General features: G+C 39.2%; 1 protein-coding gene across 4 annotated transcripts in view; it reads right to left on the reverse strand.

Annotated features, from left to right (window-relative positions):
* HHAT (hedgehog acyltransferase) overlaps positions 1–11,250 on the reverse strand; it is a 358,064-nt gene extending 346,814 nt beyond the window's left edge. Inside the window, exons 1-2 of one of the 4 annotated variants that reach the window (XM_036874671.1) lie at positions 10,923–10,972; positions 8,799–8,880 (exon numbers count right to left, since the gene is read on the reverse strand). The gene's annotated coding sequence lies outside the window, so the exon portion shown is untranslated. Of the gene's footprint in view, positions 1–8,798; positions 8,881–10,846; positions 11,016–11,206 lie in introns of those variants that run through there. The other 3 variants (XM_036874689.1, XM_036874661.1, XM_036874679.1) reach the window with 3 other exon arrangements.
* Between the last annotated feature and the right edge of the window lie 11,511 nt (positions 11,251–22,761).

A 22,761-nucleotide genomic window follows, 5' to 3' on the forward strand; every position in this document is an offset into this window, starting at 1 on the left:
GCCCTAGTACTTCAACAACGCCTTCTCAGGTTCCCCTACTACTTTTCAGAACTACTTCTAGCTTCATACATTTCTAGTCACACTTTATTTTTAAATACCTGGCATCTCCTAGAATATGTTAAGATTTCTTTCTGGAACTTTGTAGGAATATAGTAATTTTCAATTTAGTGGGAAGTGAATTTCAACCTCTGGGTTTCGTATTGTCTCTCCTTTCCAAGGATGTTGGTATTACTATATTGGATGACTTCCTCAATTAGCAAAGAGCTGAACCCCTCTTCAAATGCTACTAAATTTGAACATAAATAATCTTGGAGATTAAATCAAAGTTCCTGAAGCCCTGCTCTTTTGAACCTTTTCATGGACATTGTCCTTCTAGGACAGTTCCCCTGAATTAGTGATTTAACTGTCAGGAAACTAGAAAACTCAGCGTTATAACATTTTCCTTTTTGATGCTGCTCTTAGCTACAGTGTATATGTTTTGCAGACATATACACAAAGATACACAGTAATAAGCAACAAAGCAGCAGGGCTGTGTCCTCATATTTAAAATTTGGGGACTGGACCAAATAGCCTCCTGCTGACAGCATATCAGGGAGAGATGCATCAGGGAGAGATGCAGACCTAGGGGAGACCGGGTTCTGCCACTGACTGGCTGAGGAATTTAAGTAGATCACAACTTTCCAGATACGTTTCCTCATAGAGTTATTGAATGGATTAAATGTAAAATGTTTACCCAGGGCCTGGCACAGAGTAAGCACTCAATAAACATTAGCTAAGATCTGTCCAGCAGGACCAGTTAGTGAATTTAACTCGTCAGGACCTTACCTAGCCAGAGCCCTGGTTTTCTTTCAGAACTGATGACATCTAACTGACCCTCCATGGCGAGAGGGGGTGAGCATCCTACCTGCTGCTGGGTCCTCTTCAGCTGATCGGCAACCCCAGAGTTCTCTCCAATTTCTCATCCCCATTCTCTCCCCACATTCGCCCCAAGGCCACCCCAGACAGCAAACAAACTGTCCTTGGGAGCCACCTGGAGAGCTTTCTGACCAGTGTCTCTTCTCACCACCTCTTTTCTTAGCCCCAGAGGAATTATATACAGTCCTCACTTTTCTTGCCTCATCATTCACAATCCCAGGAATGTGACCTCAAAACACCACCACCACACAGACACCCACCTGTCCTTCTTAACAGATCTTTCTTCCTTAATACTTCTTTTCAACTCTTGTCCACTTATCTCAAGAAAATTCCTCTCACCAGTGTCTTCCCCGCTCCCTGTTCATTTCAGCTGTGCACTCAGAGAGCCAATCAGAGTAGATATGTTTTAAAGGATTCAATGACACAACACAAAGCTGTACCTTTGGGAAGGTAACTAGAATTTTTTTTTTTTTAATGTCCAAACCCATAAACATTCCTAAAAGCTCTCTCAGAGAATTCTCAAGCTTCTATGTCTCATTTTCTAAACATGCTTATGTTCTTCTTTAGGCATAAGCTACCACAATGAAGTCAAAGAAGCCCTTACTCAAATGTGTAAGTAATGCCTCTTCTCTGTTTTTCATGCATAATATTCAGTCCCGCAGCAACATTATCAGCTAAGTGGGCATCCATTCGATAGCCTAGAAACTCGTCACCATTTATAACATGATTTCTATAGGAAACAGCCAATCTACAGCAACACAGCCTGTTTTTAAGTAGGAGACTACCTGATCGATCTATATAAAGGAGGTTACAGTACTGATATGTGAGAGCTAAGGCGGGTTGCTGGGATGTCTGATGGTGAAGATGTGTCTGAGAACACTTCCACTTTGGTGGGAATACTGGTCAGGACTGCGAGGAAGAAAAAATGGGGATAGTTTAGGAGCCAAGTGGCAGAGGGTCTTAAACATACATGATGACAGGTTCGGATCTGATTACCTGAAGAAACCTCAGGCTTGTGAGCCAGCACATTTAATTTTTTCATGAAGCTTCAGGAAGAAGCCCCTTGACATAGCAGTAGAGACTAAAGGCAGGGAGGTCAGCGATTCAGGCTCTCGGTGGGAAGTGGAGAGAAAGTGCTAGAACCAAGCAACAGAGAGGAGGGAAAATTAAGTTGCACCTGGCACCAAATTAGTCCAGGAGGCATGGGGGTGGGGGGGAGAGGAAAATAAAGGACATAAAATAGCATCTCCAAAGCTGTCAAGACTACAGTGTCTCAAAGCTGAATATTATTGATGAAGGTGAGAAACAGGCACAAAGTGAAGACAGAGAGAAAATGCGTTTAAGATTAGGTCTTGGAAGAAAATCATAGCAGAGGTTTCCCTGGGATTAGGGGAAAGAAGTCAAACTGGAGGAACAAGATTTCTCTACCCCCATACTGGGTATAAGAGCCCCAAGCTGGGTATTTCCAAAAAGTATTATATTTATCTGGGAACTGTAGAACTCAAGCGGCCCACATAATAAAATCTTAGCTGGAAAATGGCAAGAATTCCTCAGCTAAGAGGGATTTTTCTATACTGAAGCAATGTACATTTGCATTCACATTGTAATTTAACACTCCACCTGCTTTCAAAGATGCCATCCACTCTCATTCTCACCAGGAGGGCTAACTGTTAGCTCTTTTTTCAGGAATCAGAATCTTGCTCAGAGAAAAGACGTGATCTGCCCAAGGATCCAGAGAAGCCAGCAATGGAGCAAAAAATAGAACCCAAGTTCTCAACTCCCACTCTCTTAGGCAGAAATCCTGTTCTTTACTCTTGGCAGTAAAGTATAGCTCACTATGCCAGAGCCTGAAGTGTGCATACACATAACTTCTGTAAGATGCTTTTCCCCAGTAACTTCCAATATCTTTTCAAAAGCCTTTTATCTTTATCGTTGACAAGTACAACAAATAGATTCCAACACTTCCACTTTAAATTCTTTTCTGTTCCTCACCCTTGACATTTAGCACTAAATGGGCTAGCACCATTCCCATGCACCAGAGGACTTTAAAACGGCACCCTCAGCATGAAGCTAACAATCTCCAGTGCCATCACCATCATCACTCCCAACTAACTAAACTGAAATTTTTCTCTACTGAGTTTACCCAGAGTTTAGCAACAGCTGTACTACAATAAGTAGTATTTACAGATTACCTATGCTGAGAAAGCACTTTACAAGTATTCTTTCATTTAATCTCCATAACAACTCTTTGAGGTTGGTACTTCTGGTATCCTCATTTAACACAAAAGATAACCAAAGCCCAGAAGGATCAAGAAACCTGCCCCAAATCACACAGCTAGTAAGCAGCAGAGCTTAGATTCATACTCATCAAGTCTAATTCCAGAGCCTTCTCTCACCCACCTCCCTATTCTTATAGAGTTCAGAGGATTCATTTTTTCAACATCTATGACAAAATCAATTCATTGGGAAAGCCAGAAGATAATATAAGCTATATACATGCAAAAGAATTTAAAGTTATGTATAACGTAGATACACCCCAGGAAGAAGATCAACTAGATGCAATCAAAATACACATGAAACATCTAACTCGTACATTCCTTAGAAGATTTACTGAAGAAGAGAAACTAAACCAAACCAATTTACCTCAGAAATAAGAGTGGAAAGTCAGCAGTCATATAGAGGTAAGGGCTGAATAAAATTGAAATAGTTCTAAATTTAGGAACAAATGAGCACTCTGGAAACCACAAAGTAATAAAGTAAAAGGAACTCATGCCCACTGAAATGACAATGGCTTTGAAGAAAAGAAAATGAAATAGTAGAGCAATATTCTAGCACATTTGGAAAAGATATTAGGAGACTTTTACTCTTTTCCAGGTGGAATTTGATGAAACCTATTTTGCAGAATATACATTACATGACTTTCACCAGGAAAACCAGGCCCAGATTCATCGTGTCCTCTCACAGTACAGTGTTCTCCAAACCCTGCTTAAGAGTCTTACAAAGAGTCTTATTCTTCTACCCACATGATACTACGGAGAAACGCTTTTTCAAACCCAGAAAGCCTTCACCAATGCACTGGAATGATAAGCTAGACTGGAGAGGTCCATTGGGCTGGGCAAAAGTCTAATTACAGAATATTTAAAAATACATATCACTACTTCTAAATATGCACCAAATGTTATGTATCACTGTGCAATAAACCATCCCGAAACACAGTGGCTTAAAATAACAAGATCTATTCTCTCTCATGATTCTATGGGATGGCAATCTGGGCAGTTCTTCTGCTGATCTCACCTGGCATCACTCATATGACTAAGTCACTGCACGGCTCAAGGAAACTGGAGAGGACAACATGATCTCACCCACATGTCTGGCATTTTGTGCCAGCTGTCAGCTAGGTGCCTTACCTCTCCTCCATGTGGGCACTCATCCTCCAGTAGGCTGGACCCTTCATAGCATGGTGGCTTCAGGGTCTTAAAAGAACAAAGGCAAGAGGTGCAAGGTCTCTTAAGGACCAGGCTCCAGAATTCAAAGAACATTTTATTGCTCAAGGGCCCAGCCCAGATTCAAGGGGGAAGAGAGAACTGCTTCCATCTCTTTACTGGAGGAACAGCAATGGCACCTTAAAAAGGGGTGGGGACGTGGCTTACCATACCAGTATGTTAGAATTCCTAATAAATAAAATCTGGAAAGTTAGTGGAAAAACTACATCTCACAGTAGGTCTTTATTACATAAAATGTCACAAAGGTTGAGAGAGATGTATATTTTAAAGAATTATGTTCTCAAATCAAAATTTCAAAATCAGTATTGTCATCTGGTCTAATCTCCAGCCAGTTTGGGAATTCCTTTTACAATAACCTACCTGACCACTTCCAGCAACACTGCAAGGAAGGGAAACTCTGTTTCTAAGAAGTTCTTATTGTTATCATCTTTTTTTTTCTTAAACTGAGTCAAAATCTGCCCCTCTATTTCTAAAAAACGTTCTGCTACTGGCCCTATTGTACCTGCAGGAACTAAAAGCACGGAGGCCGGATAGTATGATAGTTTAGAGGATGGCTCTGGAGTCAGAATGCCAAAGGCTGAATCCCAGCTTTGCTACTTTCTAGCTGTGTGACCCAGCACAAGTTGCATGACCTCACTGTGCCTCAATGTCCTTACTTATGAAATAGAGATAATAATAACCCTCAGAGAGTTGCTGTGAGGATTAAATGGGTTTACAAAGAGATAGAATATTACCTTGGCCATAGTAAGCTCTAAAATCCTCATTCTTGCTGTGTTTAATATTACTGCTACTATTAAGTATACTGAAAGGCTTAATTATTCTTGCCAATCATACTCCTTCAAATATTTAGAGATAGTTAATGCTACCCGCTCCACCCCAAGCCCTCTTCCAGGACAAACCCCCATGCTTCCTTCAATCATTTCAGTAGCTTAGTTCCCAGACCCTTTCCCATTCTGTCAGTTGTCTCTTTATAGTATAGGTACCTAAAGCTGAAACCAAAATTCCAGCTGTGGCAGAGCAAGAGTAGGACAAGACCATCGTTTCTCTTCTTCTGAAACTATACTTCAAATAGTGAAATCTTAGACTCATTCCTGCATTCGACAAATATCAGTGAGCTCCTACTGAAGATCAGGAACTGCACTATTTGTGAAGACAAAATATAAAGATTCCATCTGTAGGATTCCCCAAATATAGCTACCCCAGAAACATCCATGCCCTAATCCCTGAACATGTAAATATGTTACCTTACATGGCAAAGGGACTCTGCAGATGTGATTAAGTTAAAGATCTTGAGATGAGGACATTATCCCTGATTATCTATGTGGGCCCATGTAATCACAAGGGTCCTTCTAAGAGGGAAGAAGGAGGGTCAGAGACAGAGAGGAGATATGATGATGGAAGCAGAGGTTAGAGTGATAACGCTTTGAGGATAGAGGAAGGGGCCAAAACAAAGGAATGGTAGAGGCAGAGAACAGCAGCAAAGAAGAAAGACACCACTCCTCTGCCTCGCCCCCCACCACTCCAAGCCTCCAGAAGGAATGCAGCCCTGCCACCCCACTGTGGACTTCTGATCCCCAGAACTGTAAGGTAATCAATTTCTGTTGTTTGAAGACACTAAGTTTGTGGTCATTTGTTACAGAAACTAATATGCTACCCCTGCCCTCAATTAGTTCATGGCCTAGTGGAAGGAAAGTACCTAATTAAAAGGATGTATATAAAACATCAGAATATTTTAATCTAATTGTTATAAACTTTAAAAACTTAAATTGCAAGAAAATGAAACCTGAAAACAAAATTTTGCATTCAGTTCTCAACTTAGCATTTTTTTGGCTTCTGTCTCACACTGATATCAATCTTAATATGAAACATAACTCCTAAGTCCTTTTATATGAACTGCCCTTAAGCCAGATCTCTGCTGTTAAAGATTGGCAGAAAAGGAGTCAGATTTATAAGCCCCTAGTTCAGAAAAGCTATTGATCTGATATTGTACCCTTTCCCCGGAAAATTCTCAACCTATTTTAAGCCTGTTTAATCACCAAGAATCATGCCCAGCACATCTTACACTCCCCATATTAGGGGCATCTGAATGAATCAAATTTTTTTATAATATATTTTAAGTAAACTTTGTATTAAAGTATGCTTAGATAAAGAAAAAAACAATGTAAGGCTTTCAAAAAGCAGACTCACACCAGGAATTACTGCTCAGATAAAAAACTGAATGCCCCTTCTGTTCTTTCCTTATAACTCCACTAAAGGTGACCACTAGCCTGACTCCTAACACCCTAGTTTATTTAGTTTTGCCCATTTTCGGACTTCAAAAAAAAAAAAAAAAAGGAATCACATAGCACTTCCCCTTGTTGTGTTTACCTTCTTTTTGCTCCACTTTATATTTGTGAGGCTCATCCATGTTGTGTATAAAGCAATAATTTGTTCATTCTTATTACTGTGGAGTATTCCATTGTATAAGCAATTTACTTAGGCTTTTGTCCATTCTACTATTGATGAACCCATGGGTTGTTTCCAACTTGGGTCTATTAGGAATAATACTGCTCTGCATATTCTTTTACATGTCTTTCGGTACAAATACACCTGTCTTACTGCTTAGTGTTTCTCAAAGAATGACAGACACTAAACAGTAAGCTAGGTCATAGGGGATGTGTATGCCCATCTTTAGTAAATGATACTGCAAAACAATTTCCAAAACAGTTACACTAACTTTCATAACAATCAGCAATGTATGAGAAGTTCAGTTTTCCATATCCTAACCAATACTCAGCATTGACAGGTTTTTTGGTTTGTTTTTTGTTTTTAGCCACTCTGTTGAGTATAGAGTGATATCCCATTGTAGTTTGAATTTGCATTTCCCTAATTACTAATGAGGTTAACCACTTTTTCATATGTTTATTGGGAATCTGGAAATCTTTTGGGGAAGTGACTTGCCCGTTTTTCTACTGGGCTTTTTCTCAATGATTTGTAAAAAATTATTGCTACATTCTGGGTATGAGTCCTTTATTGGATATAACTATCACAAATACCTTCACCCATTCTGTAGCTTGCCTTTTCACTCTCTTTATGGAATCTTTAGATGAACAGTAGTTCTTACCAATATATTCCTTTATAACTACTGCTTTTTGTGTCCTAGTCAATAAACCTTTGTCATAAAGGTGTTTTACTTTGCTTTCTTCCAGAAGCTTTCTTGTTTCAGATTTCACATTTAGATGTATAATGTATCTTGATTAATTTTTGTGTATGGGGTGAAGTAGATGATCAAAATTCATCTTGTCCATTTGCAATATCCAATTGGCCCAGCAACATTTACTGAAAAGGCTGTCCTTTCTCCAGAGCACTGCAGTGCCACTTCTGTCATAAATCAAGAGACCTCATACATGTGAGCCTGTTTATGGATTCTCTACTCAGTTCCGTGGTCTGTCTAGCACTGTGCCAACACCATGCTGACAAACTATGTACAGTACTATCTATCAGCTTAAGTTTTCCAGTTTTGTTCTTTTACTTAGATTGTCTAGAATTTCCAAATATATTTTAAAATTGGCTTACTATTTTTGGAAAAAATCTGCTGGGATTTTGATTGGGATTATACTGGATCCACACATTTATTAGTAGAGCAATGACTTACCCTTCATTATTTTAAAACTATAAGTTCTCTCAATAATGTTTTAGTTTGCAAAGAATTTTTATCACAAATGGGTGTTGAAGTTTATCAAGTAGTTTTTCTCCTTTATTCTGTGACTGTGGTTAAATTATTGATTGATTTTCTAATGTTAGACAAAGTTTACATTCCTGGAATAAATCCAACTTGGTCATGGTTTAGTATCCTACAAATATAGGTATAGGTCGCTAGATGTGATTTACCAATACCCATTTTAGGGCTTTTGCGTCTTTTCTGTGAGAGTTTGGCCTATAGTTTCTTGTAACCTCCTTATCAAGCTTTAGTAACAAGGTTATGCTGGCCTTATATAAGCAGTCAGGGAGTATTCCTTCTTTTTCACATTTTTAAATGTTTGTAATATTGCACTAGTGACACCATCTGGGCCTGGAAATTCTGCAATGAAAAGATTTTTAATTACATACTTAATTTCTTTATAGATATGGAACTATACAGATTTTCTAGTTCTTATGTCTTATGAGGTATTTTATTGAAAAAACTTGTCCATTTCATCTGAATTTTCAAATGTATTACCATAAAATTGTTCATAATAACATCTGAAGATTTTTTAAATGTCTGTAGGATATGTAGTGATAACTCCTTTTTTCTTCCCTGACACTGGTACTACCATACACTATTGGAGGGAAGATGGTCATGCATTATATGACACAAATAAGTCCACTATCACTGGAATATTCTCCAGCAGAATTACGCACAGAAGGAGGAAGACAGGTAGAGCATGTAAACAATCCAGCAATTCTCTCTCAACAGCTTTTATCACCAGAAACAACTGTGCACCTGCGGAAAAGGAGACACGAACAGGAGGAGAAAGAAACAGCCATTAGTAACGCTGTAGGGTGGCCAGCAAGAATGTGGAGAAAGAAAAACCACCACTAGCTGGGTTTGTAACCTAGATACCCAGCCCTCCACCCACAAGATGTCCCTAGGCAGAATTCAGGAGGCCATGAACTTAAATTTCTTTTCTCATATGTTTGTATTTTCACCAACCTCTAACTGAAATTCAGGATTTCATTTGATTGTAAGTGTGAAGAGCAAATCACACTGGTAAGAGCATTTCTGGTGACTGTCACCAATAAGTGTCACAAATTCTGTCATACTACAGTGCAGCTGTTGCAAATACTACAAAACATCATTTACATGGGCATCACTACTTTGAAATTCTGAGACTTACCTGATACAGCCCTGAATTTTGTCACTTAACGCACTAATCAAGAATAAAAATACTATTATAAATGTTGGGGTTTTTACACTATTTTGATCACTGTTTCAATATAATTTGTAACTCTATGTATTTTTAAATGCCTTTTAAAAATTGGCTTCCCCAGACTCCAAAGAAGTCCATGGCACAAAAAAAGGGTAAGGAACCCCTGCAAAGAATCAAGGATCTCACCCAAGCCATGGAACTCCCAGGCAACAGTTAAGGAGCACTCCCCTTTGGCCAGGCCCTGGCCTGGAAGAAGACACACAGATGAGTAAGGCTCACCCTGGCTAGTTCCTGACATTACCTTCAGACTTCCCACCAACATCTAGCCACCCACAAAAATGACTGCTCTCTCTAAAGACTTGGCCTTCACTCTAAGTTAGTCTATATAACTTACTTCCCAAGGAGGGGGCAAAGTAAACAGCCGATAAAGCATAGGCTTTGACCCAGAAAGAGGAGTGCAAAACCCGATCCCAACACTTACTCTTTGTGGCTCTGGCATCTCTTCTAAGTATTCCTTTCTTCTGCTGTGAAAAGGGCTAACACTAGGTATCCTTCCCAGTTATTGCAAGGTTCAAAAATAATGGATTTAAAGCACCTGACAAGCACATCGTGCCCATCACTATTAGTTGAATCTTTCAAGTCAGAACTGACTGTTCCTATCCAACACTTAATCACAGTTAGGGGCTGCCACTGAGAAAGGAGGGAGAAAAATTATAGGAAAGGCGGAACATGAAGAATGAAAGGGAAAAAAAAAATCATACTTATTCTTCAAATTCCAGTATAAAAACCACCCCCTCCTCAGGAAAGCCTTCCCTCTCCTCTCCTTGTGTTCCCATAGCACTTATCACATGGAAGTAAACGCCTAGCTGTGCACATGAATGAAGGAGGAATGCAAATCAGAAAGGGACAGAAACAGTGAGTCGCACCCCCATATAATGTAAACCACCGACGATACCAACTGGCTAGCCTGACTGCCCTGATCCAAGAGCCACGAAGCAACGAAGCAGCACATTTCTTAACACCAGTGCTATCCATCCTGGTACCTCTCCCGCCCACTTTGTAGGGACTGAGAGGAGGAGGGCCTTTCCACATCAAGACTGATGCCACCTAAAGGCCACACGTAGAAGAAAAGAGGGAAACTGAGTCCGGAGAGTAGAAAGCAAAATAAGTCTCTAACTTTGGGGGTCACTGGAGCCGCAGCAGTCAGGCAGGCGCACTTCTAAGATCGCCAAGAGGACCAGCGTCCACACTTAGAGCAACAGTGCCAGAAGCTGGGGACGAAGCCAAGGAGGGGGGACGCTGGCAGGGGCGTGAGCGGACTCGGTCGGCCGCGGGGAACGCAGCCTTGACCCGGGCGCACGCACCCCCCACCCCCCCGCCTTTGTCTCCGCTCCTCTGCCCCGCCCTCGGGCGCGCACGCAGGAACGGGAATTGGAAACAGAAAGCGTATCGGGCGTTTCTTTTCCTCAACCGAGTCAATCGAAGCAGAAAGTCAACACCTAACTTCCCGAGGACCCGCTACGGTCACCAGCTACCAACCTCCGGGCTGTCCCGGGGGGCGGCGGCGTTGGTGACGCTCACGCGCGCCCCGAGTTCCCAACAACCCTCTCCGCACCTCCGAGTTGGCGGCGGCGGCGGCGGCGGCGGGCTTCCCGGGAAGCCGCCCTCTTCCCCGGGAGCGGCGGTTGGAGGACCAGCCCCGCGCGCGTCCTCGGAGCACGTCCCCGCCGCCGCCGTGCCCGCGCGCGCTGCTCCAGGCCGCCGGGCTCACAAGCAGGCGGCGCCCCGGGAGCGGTGGCGAGCAGGCCGCGCGGCTGGAGGGGACCCGCGGGAGGACTGCCCGCCACTCCGCACCCGGAGCGCCTGGCGCCGGCCCGCGGAGCCCCAGCCCCCGCTCACCCGTGGGCCCCGGTGCCTGCGCCCAGCAGCGCACGAACCTCTCCACCCCCCCGTTTGTTAATTGCAGGCCTGGGGCTGCAGGTTTGGGAGCGGAAGTCACCTGAAGTCCTGCCCCAGTGGTCCCCACGTACCTTTTGTCCGCGAAAGGAGGTAGCTCGGTGGGGTGGAAAGAGGGCGGGCCTTGCCGCTCGGGCGGCTTCTGGAGCTTGCTGTGTGAATTTAGCCCCTGTGAGCCTCCTTGTCCTTCTCTGTAAAGCGGAAATAAGCTTGCCGGCTTTCCTGGAGAATTAGAGTGAGGACCAAATGGGATGAACTTCATGAACTGTAAAGCAGCTTACAAAGATGAAAAGCACTGCAAAATGTATATCAGTGATTTTGAATAGGTCGTAAAAGAGTGGAAGATCTGAAGCTGCCTTGGACCGTGACTTTATGCCAGGTGTTACTCAGAGGCCTCCAACGCCAAGGCTGCCAGAGTTGCACAGACTTATCTGAACCGGGGAATCACCTGGGCTCTTGTTAAAACCGCTGGCACCTGGATCCCTCTTCAAACCAAAAGAATCAGGCTCCCCAGGGGAGGGGTGTTTCAGGTGGTTCTGTGGTCAGGTAAACGTGGACAACTCTGCGTTAGGCAGCAGGAAAACACAGAGGCTGTGCTCCAAGTTTATTCTAGCGGTCATTGAAATAGTCCAGGAGATTATTTTTCTGATTGCAAAATTCTCTGGGAAACCAGACTATAAACTCTCTGAGGACAGGAGCTATCTCCTCGTTCAGCTCCCACCATCCGCAGCCCCAACACATAGTACAGCATGGTGTTAAGTAAGCAGGTGTAAATAAACTAGTCCCAAGTAGGAGTGCCAGATGTAGCAAATAAAAATACAGGATGCCCAGCTAAAATTGAATCTAGTCTCAGATGAACAATGAATACTATTTTTTAGTATCCGTATGGCCCATGCAATATTTGGGACATATTGATGCTTTTTTAAAAAAAGTATTTGTTGTTTATCTGAAATTCAAATTTAACTGGGCATCCTGTATTTGATCTGGCAACCCTCACCTGAAGGGTTTGGCAGAGGGAGGGACAGAGTAAGAACTCTCACTATTCAGGTAGTGTCAGACTCAGGGACAGGAATGAGATAACTCCTGTGTTATTTCTAAATGACACTATTGGACAATAATGTAGGTTCACTGTCATTTACATTTAACCCCTTTCTGCACACACAACATATTCACTGGAAAACACAAATGAAAATAAGGGCAGATTCCATCATAGGTAAATTAGAAACATCAATTAAAAATAGTCAAAATTGAAATGTAAGCAATAGACTGGGGAAAGTATTTGCAGGAACTATGATACAAAGTGTTATTGTTTATTATATATAAATTAAATACAATTAATAAGAAAACATTAGAATACAATTGTAGATGAGCAAGACACATGAATAAACAATCCACTAAAAAAAAAAAACTAGGATATACAATAAGGAAACAAACATTGAAAGAAGCTCAAAGAAGTGCAAAGTAAAATAAGAACACAATTTTTCACAAAAATAGTTGACAAAAATTAATAAATGACATTAAAGGCTGGCGAGGGTGCTCTGTGACAGCACTTATACACTTTTTAGGTAGGTAAGCAATTTGGCAATATCAAAACCCTTACAATTATGAAAACCCTTAATGTTTAAACCTTTTGATTTTGAATTTTGTCTATGGGGGTAATCCAAAGGAGATAATCCATAATGTAGAAAATGCTCTTTACAAACCAAGATTTCAATTTTAATTTATATCATTTTAATTTATACCATAATAAGGAAAATATAGTATAATGCACCAAAATATACTATACTGGGGGGGGGGGAAATATCCTGAAAATTCCCTAATTTTCCAAAAATAAAAAATTGGAAATTAAACTAAAACTTATATACTCTGTCATCTATTATACTTGCAACCTCTTAAAATAATGGTTACTATTCATATGTAATATGATCATAACTAAATATTTTTTTAAACTTGTGCATGGAAAAATGACTGGAAAGGAAATAAGGTTAAATTTGGGTGGTGGGACTCTATTCTTAATTTTTCCATATTTTTATTAAGCACAAATTAATTTTATAACAGAAAAATCTTAAGGTGATACCCCCTAAAAAACAAAGTACTTTTCTTATAATGTCAGTTCTACAAACTCTAGAATCTCACCTTTGCACAATCATGTATTAAATGCTAAAACTATCTAAACAGTAAAAGCTCCTTAAAACATTTTCCCTAAATATAAACACCTTAGCCAACTCTGCATGCTGTCTGTTAACCTAGGGTCTATCTTAGCAAATTGTTCTATGTTGAATTTATCAACTTAGTCATTCACATAACCATACCATAATTAAAGTGCCTTAAATATTTTTTTTAATTCAGCAAATTATATACAGCCTTGGGTTTTACATTCTAAAAGGGGACAAGCTTAATAGCATAGAGTTTTTAAAACTTTTGTAGTAAAATACACATAACACAACATTTACCATCATAACCATTGTTAGGTGTACAGTTCAGCAGTGTTAAGTACATTCACGTTGTTGTGCCACTCCAGGCTCTTTACATCTTGCAGCACTGAAACTCTGTACCCATTAAAAAGTAACTCCTCACTATGCTAGTCCCTGGCAACCACCATTCTACTTTCTGTCTCTATGAATTTGACTACACTAGGCCACTTATATAAGTGGAATCATACATCATTTGTGCTTTTGTGAGTGGCTTATTTCACTTAGCATAATGACCTCAAGGCTTAGCCTGTTGTAGCATGTGCCAGAATTTCCTTCCTTTTTTTAAAGCTGAATAACATTCCGTTGTATGTATATACAATCTTTATCCATTCACCTGTCAGTAGACACTTGAGTAGCTTCTACCTTTTGGCTATGCTGAATAATGCTGCTGTGAACATGGGTATTTAAATACCTCTTCCAGACTCTGTTTCCAGTTCTTCTGGGTATATACCCAGAAATGGAATTGTTGGATCATACAGTAATTCTATTTTTTAATTTTTGGAGGAACAGCCATACTGTTTTCCATAGCCGCTGCACCATTTTACATTCCCAGCAACACGCACAAGGATTCCAATTTCTCTACATCCTCACTTTATTTTGAAATTCATTTGTTTTTTGTTGTTTTGTGTTGTGTTTATTTGTTTGTTTTGATAACAGCCATCCTAATAGGTATGAGGTGATAAATCATTGTGATTTTGATTTGCATTTCTCTAATGATCAGTGGTGCTGACCATTTTTCATGTGCTTATTGACCATCTACAAGTTTTCTTTAGAGAAATGTCTATTCAAGGCCTTGGCCCATTTTTTAATCAGGTTGTCTTTTTGGTGTTGAGTTGCTGTAGGAGTTCTTTATATATTCTGGATATTAACCACTTATCAGACATATGATTTCCAAGTATTTTCTCCCCTTCTGTGGGTTGCCCTTTCACTCTGTTGATTGTGTCCTTTGATGCACAAAAATTTTTAATTTTGATGAAGTCCAGTATATCTATTTTTTTCACTGCCAGCACTTTGGGTGTTATAGCCAGGAAATCATTGCCAAATCCAGTGTTATGAAACTTTTCCCCTAATGTTCCCCTGGTTTTTTTTTCATAGTTTTATAGTTTTAGTTCTTTATAGTAGATATTTGATCCATTTTGAGTTAATTGGTTAAGGCAAGGGTCCAAATTCATTCTTTTGCATGTGGATATCCAGTTTTCCCAACACCATTTGTTGAAAAGCATGGACATCTTGCAAAGGCCAGGGTTTAGAGTGGAAGGAGCGGATGGTTGGATATTCAGCCCCTTTTGGAAGTGAGAGGGAAGATAACTGCAGTAAATGTCAGAATCTAGACACCAGGAGAAAAGTTGTGGGTGTTGAAGAGGAGAGGATTTTCCCTTCTCTCTTCAGTGCTTTACACATAGGCGGAAGTATCTGGCCTTCAGTGATCTGTGCCTGTCTTAGCGCAGAAGTATCAGGGTTCTGGAGCTCCCTGACTTGCAGCTGAAGTGGCCAGTCCAGGGCCCAGACATAGCCAGAGCTGCCTTGCCTTGGAAGGCTTCTGTTCTGACCATTCAAGTAAAGCCAGAGAAATTCCTCCCTGGAGTTGAGAAGCGAACCATGCCTAGAGTAAACTTGATGACCAAAATTGATGATAACTGAGGTTTAAAAGAGGAAACTAATTTGTGCCTTGGTATTATGTTTCTTTAAAAGCAAAAATATCAAAATTAGTATGTAAATGTGGGCAATTAATGGTCAGTCACTCTTTATACCATTATTTTGATCCTAAAGTCATTAATCAGGTGCCTTCACTGGGCATGTTTTCTCTCCAGCCCTCTCAGTTAGTGGGGCCTGAGTAGTCTAGTGGGGCCTCCTGTCTAGACAGGCAGCCCTGAGCACCTGGGAGCCAATCTCCAGATGGCAGGACTGGTGCTTAGGAAGGATTAACCAGCCAACTCTTCTTTGTGAATTCAACTATGACTCAGAGATATTATACTGATTCAACAGAGGCACGAATGATTGTTGAGACTTAATTGATAAAGGCTTAAAGATAAAGGAGTGAATTTCTAATTATGAAATTTCAGGCACAAGCAATAATGGGGAGCTATTCGGAAGGATTCAAGTGCCTTCCCAACCCTCACCACCTGGCACAGGCTCTCATCTGCTCCACCTATGAGGATGTTGGCTCTACTTTATGGTGATTTGCAATAGTCAACATTGACCTAGCATTTGTCCAGCATCTACTTTACACACAGCACAAATTGAGTGCTGGGGGAGATTTTTTTAAGTGAAAAAAAGACTTGTCCCACAGGAAGTTGCAGTCTAGCTGAGGATTCATCAAATATACACAAAACAGCTAAAAAATAATAAGTATATTTAAAATAATATAATTCAAACTACCCATAAATGCTGAAGAACGGGTTCATATCAGTAGCGTAAACTCTACAGAGCACAATTCAATGCCACCTCCTCCAAGAAGCCTTCCCTGACCACCCTGGCAAAATTAGTCGCTGCCCAGTCATTCTCTGTTTATTACACTATTCTTTTATATTTTACTGTAGCACTGACACTCTCTGAACTTCTCTTGGTTTTTTAACATGTGTTTATTATCTATGCCAGTATTATTCAGGCTATTTGCAAGGCATAATACTTTAGTAGATTGTAAAATAAAGCTAATGGATCATAACCAGACTTAATTTTTTTAAACAAAGTAGAATAGAATAGAGTAGAATAGAATAGAATGAGAACACATCAGTGGATTTTTATTAAGAATTGTGAACTTGGAAATACTGCATCTGGTTGCTATGAACAGAATTAAGAGAAATAATGGAAGGCTATGATGAATTTCAGTTGACTAATACAAGTTATTCTGCCTTCTGCTAAAAAACATCTCATTTGATTTTTTGGTATATGATGTGAATATGACCATCACCATTACAGGACAATTAACCAGAATTTATATTTTATATTGAAATTTTTCAGACTTCATTGTAAAACATTTTTCTGAAAGAACATTATCAAACGTGATATGTTTCAGGTTTGCGTCAAATGTACATTTAATTAAATTAGCATGAATTTCCCTTTAATGGGATTTCTCCTTACCATTACAAGAGCAAAGAATGATGAAGGGAAAATTGGAGGAACGCCCCAGTTCAAACTCTAGGTATCTAGAACTGTAGACAATGTTGAGAAATATATTGGCTCTAATAGTAAGCTTCAACTTCACTGGAGGAGCATTCTAAAAAGAAAAAAAGAATGGAAGATCTTATGAGGCAGATTATTTACAGTATTTTTTTCAGTTAGTAAAATCCAACAAAAGCAACAAATCCCAATATATTATTTGTAATGACGCCTTCAAAACTAGTAGGACATTTAGAAACACAGCATACTGGACTTGTCAACAAACCACTCAAACACTTTTAAATGAAAACAAAAGACGAAAAATTATTGGCACAATTTCTTAGTTGTTCTACAGAATGTTAATGAGATTTTGTTGCATATGGTTTGGCAAAGAGAAAATGGCTCATACAGATGTTAAAACATTACTCTTCTAACAGAAATAGAAATGATGCGTATGATTTTTAATGCTAAATCAGCTGATAAATTAAAATTTACAACTCTTTGAGATAATACTATTTCTAGTTGAATCTGCACTATTGCAGAAACTTCCAAAGCCATGCTCCTCATGTAGTTAAAATCCAGTATCGAGTTTGAGATCCATCTCCAAAAGAGCATGGATTCTGTAAGTTATTCAACTCTTCTAGTTTATGCAAGATGACAGGAATGTGTGTGTGTGTGTGCGTGTGCGTGTGCGTGTGTTTAAATTTAACCTGGCATACACTGGGTCAGATATATTTACAAAACTGGAAAAAAATGCCTCGTCGGTCAATATCTATCAAACCGGAAAAATAATAAAGGAAGTGTGAGTGGTGGAGCCAGCAGATGTGGCTAGAAAACATAACAACAATTATTTAAATATTGTTAAAAGCTACTAATAACACTTGTGCTTAGAATCAATAGGAATTCTACTTGACATCTCTAGAAATGATTCTGCTGTATCTCATGGAAGTGTTAAAAAAAAAAAAGAAAAACATGGTGAAGGTGTTAAATTTATTAAAGAGAGCTCATGGAACAGCCAAAATATTGACGTGTTTTGTTCAGACTGGAGCTAGCCAGACCCTCGTGCTGAAGCTCTCACTGAATGAAGCTCACTGACTGTCCTAAGGGAACCCAAGGGAAAGTATTAAGCATGGTGAGTAAACTCAGAAATGAGTCACATTTTTCTAGATGAAAAGCAATCTCATTTGGCAAGCAATCTCAGTTTTGAAGACGATGTTTGGGATTTAGAATTAGTATATTTAGCTGATGATATTGATATTTTTAATGAACTGAAATTTATAACTTCAGGGAGAAAGCAACATGATAATTCAGCAAGCTAAACATATCCAGGATTCCAAACGACATTTTGTTATGGCAAGTAAGATGTAAAAGCCATCGCCCTAGCTCCTATTTGTTCCCAGTATTATCACAACATATTGAAAGGACGTTATCAGTAAAGACAGGGACGGAAATCAAATTAGGGAAATTGTTACATTCCATTTCTCAGTTTCAAATGTGTAATCGTTACTTTCCAGAAGAGAAATGATAAATACTACGAAAATTCTTTCAGATGAAAAAACCATTTTCTTTTTTAAAATTCTGAATCAATAATTGACCTAAACTTGGTGCCTCAGAGAGGCAAATGAATTATTGCACCTTAGTTCTTCATTTGCACTAAAGGATGATCACAAGGCATTAAATTCGTCACCATTTTAGGGTGAGATTAAAGAAGAATCTCCATTGCCAGGTAAAAAGAATGCATCACTATTATTACCATTATTGTATGAACCAGGATTTTCAAACTTTAAAACTGATTAAAACAAAGGAGAGAAACAGGCTCGTGCATTGACGCACGAAGTATCGTCCTGTGTATTCTGGACTGGAAAGAACTGAGAAGCGTACGAGCACCTAGTGCACTAAATAAAATCTTGCCTAATTTTTGTTTATGTTTTGCTTATTTGGGAATTTTTTCTATGCTGCATTCAAGTATTAATAAGATAATATTAATTTTTTGGGTTTTTAAAATATGTAATAGGAGTGTTACTCTACAAAACGTTTTACTCTGTTGGGTGAGGAGAAGAGAAAAGGAATGAACTTCTCTGCTGTGCAAAAAGTATTCTTACTGGGAGGTGTGATTTGCAAGAAGGTTGAAAAGCACCCGACCTGTCAATGTCTACCCTCCCCTGAAAACAGCCCCTATAGAATATAAACTCCAGAAGGGCAAGAGTTTGAACTGCCTTGTTCACCACCAAATCTCCTGTAGTACATAGCATAGTACCTAGTACATAGTCAATAAATATGTGTGGAATACACGAAGTAACCAAATTGGAAGGGAAAAAAATTCATAGTTTGTGATTTATCTCTTGTTTGCATTATCCAGGCATCTTTCTCCCTTCTAAAGATGTGGGTTTTAGAAAAGATAAAGAGAAGTTACTGGAGTCATTTCCTCTGAGGGCCTGCAGGTTGCTAAGAACCAGGAAGGACTCCAATCCCTTCTAGTTTGGGAGAAGATTGTAGATGACCTTGAGTTCTAGGCCATAGGAAGAAGCCCTGGATGGGAAGTGACTAAGAGCAGTGGGAGGGATCATGTGCAGGTCAAACTACAGGCTTACAACAGACCGTTACTTTTCAAACTTCACAGAAAGCAGCTGTGCCTTGTGTAAGGTTGCTGAGCTCTTTTTTAGCTGAAAGAGATAGTCTAGTCCCCATCCCTCATCTTATGGAGGTGGAATAAGCACAAAGTAGGAAGTAGAAATGAGAAATGGTCTTTAGATGTTGAGGGAGGGCACAGAGTCAAATTTAGGTTAGCCTTCATTTCCTCTTTATAAAATGGGGATAATATTTGTACCATATCACTGAGATGTTATGGGGATTAACTGAAATAATAAATGTGAAAAGCCAAGTACAGTGCCTGACCCATAATATGCACTCAGTCATCATTAACTATTATTATTACTATGAGCAATAGAACATAAGATGTTTGGAAATACTGAGGTTTGATTTCTTTCTGTGTCTTTCCGCTACTCTTTCCTCTACCATTCTGTCATATTCTATACACATTGTTCTCAGAGAGTAGAGAAAGCAGAAAATAAAAAGTCTGTTGAATGTCTGAATGGATAACTCGTAGTAGAGATAACATCTTGAAAGGCACAACTTTCTTTTATTCCAAAAGCTGTGCATTTTGAGAAAGAAACACCCAAGTGTGGAACTGTTTCCTGATTTTTGATTTGGGGCCCAGTGCCCACCCCATGAACCAAATCCCAGGACTAGTGATGGATAGAAACCCACTATTACGGGGCAGTGTTTTTCAAACTGGGTTGAGACCTACTCTTGGATAATAAGATTGATTTATTGGGTTAAAACTGGTATTAAAGGAAACAGAATGAAATAGAAAATATAAGAGTACATTGCAGTACAATGGAGTACATTGGAGTAATGGTAAATATTGTTTCATGAAGCTGTTGTTTCATTTATGTTGTGTACATGTACTCAGCCATGATGTAAAATATATTTCCTACTGTAGTCACAGTCAATGAAATTTGCATATACCAGAAATGCCATAGCAGAGGGCACACGTGTCTCTCCTATCAGAATGTCCCAGGAAGAACAACAGCTCCTGGGAGAATTTCTGCATCCAGAATGGTGCTGGGAGAACATGAAAGCTGTAGCCTAGAGTGGCTGCACAGAGTTCTAGGCATCTTGGCAAGGTGGGAAAAGATTTGAAAACTTTCTGTGGCCACCAAGAGGAAGGCATAAGAGGCCCTGAGCCAGCCAAACAGACTCAAAGGAACTAGAGTCTAGACTATGATGATATAAGCAAGGAGAAGTAATGGTGGAAACTTGGACTTCAGGAACTGACACTGGCTCAGGACAATGGGACCATGTGGGAAGAGTTGCTAGCAGTGGCAGAGCCTCATGGTGGGCTGTACACTGCTTTCCCTTCCAAATCAGGGTATGCATAAGCTCCACTCCCCAGATGGATGTCCTCTGCAGCTACAAAGACTGAAAGAAGTAGAAGGAATAAAGAGAAGAAAACTCTTGAATAGCTACCCAAAAGAGACCATGTTTTAATCCTGTTTTAAAACCAGAATTATAAAACAGTATGGAGGTACCTCAAAAAATTAAAAATAGAACTACCATATGATCCAGCAATTCCACTTCTGGGTATTTATCTGAAGAAAATGAAAAGTCTAACTCAAAAAGATATATGCACCCCCATGTTCATTGCAGCATCATTTATAACAGCCAAGATATGGAAACAACCTAAGTGTCCATCAATGGATGAATGGATAAAGAAGAGGTGATATATATATATATATATATGATATAATATTACATATAATATATAATTGTATATATTTTAATAATTATATATATAAAATTCAGCCATAAAAGAATGAAATCTATGCAAAAATCCTCAAGAAAATATTAGCAAACTGAATTCAACAATATATAAAAAGGATCATATACCAAATTCCACATCTCTGGAAGTGGGATTTATTCCAGAGATGCAAAGACGGTTCAATATCTGCAAACCAATCAATGTGATATACCACATTAACAAAATGAAAGATAAAAATCACTTGGTCATCTCAATAGATGCAGAAAAAGCATTTGACAAAATTCAACAGCCATTCATGATGAAAAAAAAAAACTCTCAACAAAGTTGGTATAGAGGGAACATATCTCAACATAATAAAAGCCATTTATACAAACCCACAGCTAATATCATACTCAATAGTAAAAAACTGAAAGATTTTCCTCTAAAATCAGGAACAAGGATGTTCACTCTTGCCATTTCTATTTAACGTAGTATTGGAATCCCTAGTCACAACAATCAAATGATAAAAAGTAATAAAAACATCCAACTTGGAAAGGAAGAAGTAAAACTGTCACTATTTGCAGATGACATGATATAGAAACCCCTAAAGTCTCCACCACAAAACTATTAGTACTAATAAATGAATTCAGTAAAATTTCAGGATCTAGGTTAATATACAGAAATCTGTTGCTTTTCTATACACTAATAATGAACTATCATAAAGAGAAAGCAAGAAAACAATCCCATTTAAAATTGTATCAAAAAGAATATAAAATATCTAAGAATAAGCTTAACCAAGAAAAAGACCTATACTCTGCAAGCTATAAGACACTGATGAAGGAAATTGAAGACAATACAAATAAATGGAAAGATACCCTGTGTTCATGGATTGGAAGAATTACTATTATTAAAATGTCCATATTACCCAAAGCAATCTACAGATTTAATGCAATCTCTATCAAAATACCCATGACATTTTTCACAGAGTTAGAACAAATAATCCTAAAATTTGTTTGGAACCACAAAGACACCAAATAGCCAAAGCAATCTTGAGAAAAAAGAACAAAGCTGGAGGTATCACACTCCCTGACTTCAGACTATACTACAAAGCTGCAGTAATCAAAACAAGCTGGTATGGCACAAAAACAGACACACATCAACAGAACAGAATAGAGCCCAGAAATAAACCCATGCATATATGGTCAATTAATCTACAACAAAGGAGGCAAAGATACACAGTGAAGAAAAGAGAGTCTCTTCAATACGTGGTGTTAGGAAAACTGGATAGCTACATGTAAAAGAATGATATTAGAACATTTTCTCACACCATATACAAAAAGAAACTCAAAATTGATTAAAGACCTAAATGTAAGACCAGAAACCATAAAACTCCCAGAAGAAAACATGGCAGGACACTCTTTGACGTAAGTCTTAGCGATATATTTTTTGGATCTGTCTCCTCAGGCAAGGGAAACAAAAGCAGAAATAAACAAAGGGGACCTAATTAAATGTAAAAGCTTTTGCACAGCAAAGGAAACCATCAATGAAATGAAAGGACAACCTACTGAGTGAGAGAAGATATTTGTAGATGATATGTCTGATAGGGGGTTAACATTCAAAATATA

Source organism: Balaenoptera musculus, chromosome 1 (assembly GCF_009873245.2).
Source record: "Balaenoptera musculus isolate JJ_BM4_2016_0621 chromosome 1, mBalMus1.pri.v3, whole genome shotgun sequence".
NCBI classification, from domain to species: domain Eukaryota; kingdom Metazoa; phylum Chordata; class Mammalia; order Artiodactyla; family Balaenopteridae; genus Balaenoptera; species Balaenoptera musculus.